Source organism: Culicoides brevitarsis, chromosome 3, assembly GCF_036172545.1.
Source record: "Culicoides brevitarsis isolate CSIRO-B50_1 chromosome 3, AGI_CSIRO_Cbre_v1, whole genome shotgun sequence".
NCBI classification, from domain to species: Eukaryota; Metazoa; Arthropoda; class Insecta; order Diptera; family Ceratopogonidae; genus Culicoides; species Culicoides brevitarsis.
Window position 1 is genome coordinate 33,732,456 of NC_087087.1, and position 7,075 is coordinate 33,739,530.

Below are 7,075 nucleotides of genomic sequence, written 5' to 3' on the forward strand. Positions count from 1 at the left end.
AAAAATTTTGTTTCAGTTTCAATTTTTTAGCAGTTTTGAGTTGTAAAATGATTAAAAATGATAAATTAGAGCCCTCTGACAAATTTTTATCCATTTGGAGCAAGATTTGACAAAAATTGCTTTGACACAGTTTTTGACATAGTTTTTGACACAGTTTTGCTCTTGATTTAGTTTTCAAATCAAAACTGTGTCAAAGAAAAAATTTTGTTTCAGTTTCAATTTTTTAGCAGTTTTGAGTTGTAAAATGATTAAAAATGATAAATTAGAGCCCTCTGATAAATTTTTATGCATTTGGAGCAAGATTTGACAAAAATGGCTTTGACACAGTTTTTGACATAGTTTTTGACACAGTTTTGCTCTTGATTTAGTTTTCAAATCAAAACTGTGTCAAAGAAAAAATTTTTTTTCAGTTTCAATTTTTTAGCAGTTTTGAGTTATAAAATGATTAAAAATGATAAATTAGAGCCCTCTGACAAATTTTTATCCATTTGGAGCAAGATTTGACAAAAATTGCTTTGACACAGTTTTTGACATAGTTTTTGACACAGTTTTGCTCTTCATTTAGTTTTCAAATCAAAACTGTGTCAAAAAAAAATTTTTTTCAGTTTCAATTTTTTGGCAGTTTTGAGTTATAAAATGATTAAAAATGATAAATTAGAGCCCTCTGACAAATTTTTATTCATTTGGAGCAAGATTTGACAAAAATTGCTTTGACACAGTTTTGCTCTTGATTTAGTTTTCAAATCAAAACTGTGTCAAAAAAAAAATTTTTTTTCAGTTTCAATTTTTTGGCAGTTTTGAGTTATAAAATGATTAAAAATGATAAATTAGAGCCCTCTGACAAATTTTTATCCATTTGGAGCAAGATTTGACAAAAATTGCTTTGACACAGTTTTTGACATAGTTTTTGACACAGTTTTGCTCTTCATTTAGTTTTCAAATCAAAACTGTGTCAAAAAAAAATTTTTTTCAGTTTCAATTTTTTGGCAGTTTTGAGTTATAAAATGATTAAAAATGATAAATTAGAGCCCTCTGACAAATTTTTATCCATTTGGAGCAAGATTTGACAAAAATTGCTTTGACACAGTTTTTGACATAGTTTTTGACACAGTTTTGCTCTTGATTTAGTTTTCAAATCAAAACTGTGTCAAAGAAAAAATTTTTTTTCAGTTTCAATTTTTTAGCAGTTTTGAGTTATAAAATGATTAAAAATGATAAATTAGAGCCCTCTGACAAATTTTTATCCATTTGGAGCAAGATTTGACAAAAATTGCTTTGACACAGTTTTTGACATAGTTTTTGACACAGTTTTGCTCTTCATTTAGTTTTCAAATCAAAACTGTGTCAAAAAAAAATTTTTTTCAGTTTCAATTTTTTGGCAGTTTTGAGTTATAAAATGATTAAAAATGATAAATTAGAGCCCTCTGACAAATTTTTATCCATTTGGAGCAAGATTTGACAAAAATTGCTTTGACACAGTTTTTGACATAGTTTTGACACAGTTTTGCTCTTGATTTAGTTTTCAAATCAAAACTGTGTCAAAGAAAAAATTTTTTTTCAGTTTCAATTTTTTGGCAGTTTTGAGTTACAAAATGATTAAAAATGATAAATTAGAGCCCTCTGACAAAATTTTATCCATTTGGAGCAAGATTTGACAAAAATTGCTTTGACACAGTTTTTGACATAGTTTTTGACACAGTTTTGCTCTTGATTTAGTTTTCAAATCAAAACTGTGTCAAAGAAAAAATTTTTTTTCAGTTTCAATTTTTTAGCAGTTTTGAGTTATAAAATGATTAAAAATGATAAATTAGAGCCCTCTGACAAATTTTTATCCATTTGGAGCAAGATTTGACAAAAATTGCTTTGACACAGTTTTTGACATAGTTTTTGACACAGTTTTGCTCTTGATTTAGTTTTCAAATCAAAACTGTGTCAAAGAAAAAATTTTTTTCAGTTTCAATTTTTTAGCAGTTTTGAGTTATAAAATGATTAAAAATGATAAATTAGAGCCCTCTGACAAATTTTTATCCATTTGGAGCAAGATTTGACAAAAATTGCTTTGAAAATTGCTTTGACACAGTTTTTGAATTTTTTAGCAGTAGTTTAAAATTTAAAAATGATAAATTAGAGCCCTCTGACAAATTTTTATCCATTTGTTTTTGCTTTGACACAGTTTTTGACATTTAGTTTTCAAATCAAAACTGTGTCAAAAAAAAATTTTTTTCAGTTTCAATTTTTTGGCAGTTTTGAGTTATAAAATGATTAAAAATGATAAATTAGAGCCCTCTGACAAATTTTTATCCATTTGGAGCAAGATTTGACAAAAATTGCTTTGACACAGTTTTTGACATAGTTTTTGACACAGTTTTGCTCTTGATTTAGTTTTCAAATCAAAACTGTGTCAAAGAAAAAATTTTGTTTCAGTTTCAATTTTTTAGCAGTTTTGAGTTGTAAAATGATTAAAAATGATAAATTAGAGCCCTCTGACAAATTTTTATTCTTTTGGAGCAAGATTTGACAAAAATTGCTTTGACACAGTTTTTGACATAGTTTTTGACACAGTTTTGCTCTTCATTTAGTTTTCAAATCAAAACTGTGTCAAAAAAAAATTTTTTTCAGTTTCAATTTTTTGGCAGTTTTGAGTTATAAAATGATTAAAAATGATAAATTAGAGCCCTCTGACAAATTTTTATCCATTTGGAGCAAGATTTGACAAAAATTGCTTTGACACAGTTTTTGACATAGTTTTTGACACAGTTTTGCTCTTGATTTAGTTTTCAAATCAAAACTGTGTCAAAGAAAAAATTTTTTTTCAGTTTCAATTTTTTAGCAGTTTTGAGTTATAAAATGATTAAAAATGATAAATTAGAGCCCTCTGACAAATTTTTATCCATTTGGAGCAAGATTTGACAAAAATTGCTTTGACACAGTTTTTGACATAGTTTTTGACACAGTTTTGCTCTTCATTTAGTTTTCAAATCAAAACTGTGTCAAAAAAAAATTTTTTTCAGTTTCAATTTTTTGGCAGTTTTGAGTTATAAAATGATTAAAAATGATAAATTAGAGCCCTCTGACAAATTTTTATCCATTTGGAGCAAGATTTGACAAAAATTGCTTTGACACAGTTTTTGACATAGTTTTTGACACAGTTTTGCTCTTGATTTAGTTTTCAAATCAAAACTGTGTCAAAGAAAAAATTTTTTTTCAGTTTCAATTTTTTAGCAGTTTTGAGTTATAAAATGATTAAAAATGATAAATTAGAGCCCTCTGACAAATTTTTATCCATTTGGAGCAAGATTTGACAAAAATTGCTTTGACACAGTTTTTGACATAGTTTTTGACACAGTTTTGCTCTTCATTTAGTTTTCAAATCAAAACTGTGTCAAAAAAAAATTTTTTTCAGTTTCAATTTTTTGGCAGTTTTGAGTTATAAAATGATTAAAAATGATAAATTAGAGCCCTCTGACAAATTTTTATCCATTTGGAGCAAGATTTGACAAAAATTGCTTTGACACAGTTTTTGACATAGTTTTTGACACAGTTTTGCTCTTGATTTAGTTTTCAAATCAAAACTGTGTCAAAGAAAAAATTTTTTTTCAGTTTCAATTTTTTAGCAGTTTTGAGTTATAAAATGATTAAAAATGATAAATTAGAGCCCTCTGACAAATTTTTATCCATTTGGAGCAAGATTTGACAAAAATTGCTTTGACACAGTTTTTGACATAGTTTTTGACACAGTTTTGCTCTTGATTTAGTTTTCAAATCAAAACTGTGTCAAAGAAAAAATTTTTTTTCAGTTTCAATTTTTTGGCAGTTTTGAGTTATAAAATGATTAAAAATGATAAATTAGAGCCCTCTGACAAATTTTTATCCATTTGGAGCAAGATTTGACAAAAATTGCTTTGACACAGTTTTTGACATAGTTTTTGACACAGTTTTGCTCTTGATTTAGTTTTCAAATCAAAACTGTGTCAAAGAAAAAAATTTTTTTCAGTTTCAATTTTTTAGCAGTTTTGAGTTATAAAATGATTAAAAATGATAAATTAGAGCCCTCTGACAAATTTTTATCCATTTGGAGCAAGATTTGACAAAAATTGCTTTGACACAGTTTTTGACATAGTTTTTGACACAGTTTTGCTCTTGATTTAGTTTTCAAATCAAAACTGTGTCAAAGAAAAAATTTTTTTTCAGTTTCAATTTTTTAGCAGTTTTGAGTTATAAAATGATTAAAAATGATAAATTAGAGCCCTCTGACAAATTTTTATCCATTTGGAGCAAGATTTGACAAAAATTGCTTTGACACAGTTTTTGACATAGTTTTTGACACAGTTTTGCTCTTGATTTAGTTTTCAAATCAAAACTGTGTCAAAGAAAAAATTTTTTTTCAGTTTCAATTTTTTAGCAGTTTTGAGTTATAAAATGATTAAAAATGATAAATTAGAGCCCTCTGACAAATTTTTATCCATTTGGAGCAAGATTTGACAAAAATTGCTTTGACACAGTTTTTGACATAGTTTTTGACACAGTTTTGCTCTTGATTTAGTTTTCAAATCAAAACTGTGTCAAAGAAAAAATTTTTTTTCAGTTTCAATTTTTTAGCAGTTTTGAGTTATAAAATGATTAAAAATGATAAATTAGAGCCCTCTGACAAATTTTTATCCATTTGGAGCAAGATTTGACAAAAATTGCTTTGACACAGTTTTTGACATAGTTTTTGACACAGTTTTGCTCTTGATTTAGTTTTCAAATCAAAACTGTGTCAAAGAAAAAATTTTTTTTCAGTTTCAATTTTTTAGCAGTTTTGAGTTGTAAAATGATTAAAAATGATAAATTAGAGCCCTCTGACAAATTTTTATCCATTTGGAGCAAGATTTGACAAAAATTGCTTTGACACAGTTTTTGACATAGTTTTTGACACAGTTTTGCTCTTGATTTAGTTTTCAAATCAAAACTGTGTCAAAGAAAAAATTTTTTTTCAGTTTCAATTTTTTAGCAGTTTTGAGTTATAAAATGATTAAAAATGATAAATTAGAGCCCTCTGACAAATTTTTATCCATTTGGAGCAAGATTTGACAAAAATTGCTTTGACACAGTTTTTGACATAGTTTTTGACACAGTTTTGCTCTTGATTTAGTTTTCAAATCAAAACTGTGTCAAAGAAAAAATTTTGTTTCAGTTTCAATTTTTTAGCAGTTTTGAGTTATAAAATGATTAAAAATGATAAATTAGAGCCCTCTGACAAATTTTTATCCATTTGGAGCAAGATTTGACAAAAATTGCTTTGACACAGTTTTTGACATAGTTTTTGACACAGTTTTGCTCTTGATTTAGTTTTCAAATCAAAACTGTGTCAAAGAAAAAATTTTTTTTCAGTTTCAATTTTTTAGCAGTTTTGAGTTATAAAATGATTAAAAATGATAAATTAGAGCCCTCTGACAAATTTTTATCCATTTGGAGCAAGATTTGACAAAAATTGCTTTGACACAGTTTTTGACATAGTTTTTGACACAGTTTTGCTCTTGATTTAGTTTTCAAATCAAAACTGTGTCAAAGAAAAAATTTTTTTTCAGTTTCAATTTTTTAGCAGTTTTGAGTTATAAAATGATTAAAAATGATAAATTAGAGCCCTCTGACAAATTTTTATCCATTTGGAGCAAGATTTGACAAAAATTGCTTTGACACAGTTTTTGACATAGTTTTTGACACAGTTTTGCTCTTGATTTAGTTTTCAAATCAAAACTGTGTCAAAAAAAAATTTTTTTCAGTTTCAATTTTTTGGCAGTTTTGAGTTATAAAATGATTAAAAATGATAAATTAGAGCCCTCTGACAAATTTTTATCCATTTGGAGCAAGATTTGACAAAAATTGCTTTGACACAGTTTTTGACATAGTTTTTGACACAGTTTTGCTCTTGATTTAGTTTTCAAATCAAAACTGTGTCAAAGAAAAAATTTTTTTTCAGTTTCAATTTTTTAGCAGTTTTGAGTTATAAAATGATTAAAAATGATAAATTAGAGCCCTCTGACAAATTTTTATCCATTTGGAGCAAGATTTGACAAAAATTGCTTTGACACAGTTTTTGACATAGTTTTTGACACAGTTTTGCTCTTGATTTAGTTTTCAAATCAAAACTGTGTCAAAGAAAAAATTTTTTTTCAGTTTCAATTTTTTAGCAGTTTTGAGTTGTAAAATGATTAAAAATGATAAATTAGAGCCCTCTGACAAATTTTTATCCATTTGGAGCAAGATTTGACAAAAATTGCTTTGACACAGTTTTTGACATAGTTTTTGACACAGTTTTGCTCTTGATTTAGTTTTCAAATCAAAACTGTGTCAAAGAAAAAATTTTTTTTCAGTTTCAATTTTTTAGCAGTTTTGAGTTATAAAATGATTAAAAATGATAAATTAGAGCCCTCTGACAAATTTTTATCCATTTGGAGCAAGATTTGACAAAAATTGCTTTGACACAGTTTTTGACATAGTTTTTGACACAGTTTTGCTCTTGATTTAGTTTTCAAATCAAAACTGTGTCAAAGAAAAAATTTTGTTTCAGTTTCAATTTTTTAGCAGTTTTGAGTTGTAAAATGATTAAAAATGATAAATTAGAGCCCTCTGACAAATTTTTATCCATTTGGAGCAAGATTTGACAAAAATTGCTTTGACACAGTTTTTGACATAGTTTTTGACACAGTTTTGCTCTTGATTTAGTTTTCAAATCAAAACTGTGTCAAAGAAAAAATTTTTTTTCAGTTTCAATTTTTTAGCAGTTTTGAGTTATAAAATGATTAAAAATGATAAATTAGAGCCCTCTGACAAATTTTTATCCATTTGGAGCAAGATTTGACAAAAATTGCTTTGACACAGTTTTTGACATAGTTTTTGACACAGTTTTGCTCTTCATTTAGTTTTCAAATCAAAACTGTGTCAAAAAAAAATTTTTTTCAGTTTCAATTTTTTGGCAGTTTTGAGTTATAAAATGATTAAAAATGATAAATTAGAGCCCTCTGACAAATTTTTATCCATTTGGAGCAAGATTTGACAAAAATTGCTTTGACACAGTTTTGCTCTTGATTTA